This window comes from Elephantulus edwardii, unplaced genomic scaffold, assembly GCF_000299155.1.
Source record: "Elephantulus edwardii isolate Elephantulus edwardi_28Jun2011 unplaced genomic scaffold, EleEdw1.0 scaffold00113, whole genome shotgun sequence".
In the NCBI taxonomy this organism is placed as follows: Eukaryota; Metazoa; Chordata; class Mammalia; order Macroscelidea; family Macroscelididae; genus Elephantulus; species Elephantulus edwardii.
Genome location: NW_006399863.1, coordinates 9275918 through 9276474, shown reverse-complemented (window position 1 = coordinate 9276474; position 557 = coordinate 9275918). Strand labels below are relative to the sequence as shown.

Here is a 557-nt window from a genome sequence, read left to right as displayed (position 1 = left end):
GTTGGACATTTGGGCTGTTTGAATTTTCTTGGGATGGTGAATAATGCTGCTGTGAATATTGGTGTACAAATCTCAGTTTGTGCCTCAGTTCTCATATTCTCAGGGTATATTGCAAGTAGTGAAATAGTTGGGTCATACGGAATTTCTACGTTCAGCTTTTTGAGGAAGTGCCAAACTGCTTTCCAGAATGGTTGCACAATTTTACAATCCCTGTGGTGAGAATCTTTGTCTTCTTAATGTTAAACACACACACACAGGCTAAATGTAACAAATCTGATGAAAATTTTGAGCTCACAGATCTAAGAAGATATAGAAAATCAGGTATTCATTAGAAGAGATCTCTCTCTCAGGGAGGAATGATAGGGAATGGCAAAGGACACACTGACAAAGGAGATTAATCAGAACTGGCTTTGACAAGCACTGTGGCAGTTGGACAATTAAAACAGTCATTGGGGGAAAAGAAGAATGAACTGGTGAGGAAGGTAGAGAAAACAGTGCAACAATGAATGAATGAAAACCCAAAATCTCTGTAAATGTTCATTAAAACTAATAAAATT

The 557-nt window shown here is 37.5% G+C and overlaps 1 protein-coding gene across 1 annotated transcript in view; it reads right to left on the bottom strand.

Annotated features, from left to right (window-relative positions):
* NEK4 (NIMA-related kinase 4) overlaps positions 1-557 on the bottom strand; it is a 43796-nt gene that overhangs the window by 13835 nt on the left and 29404 nt on the right. The window lies entirely within an intron of this gene.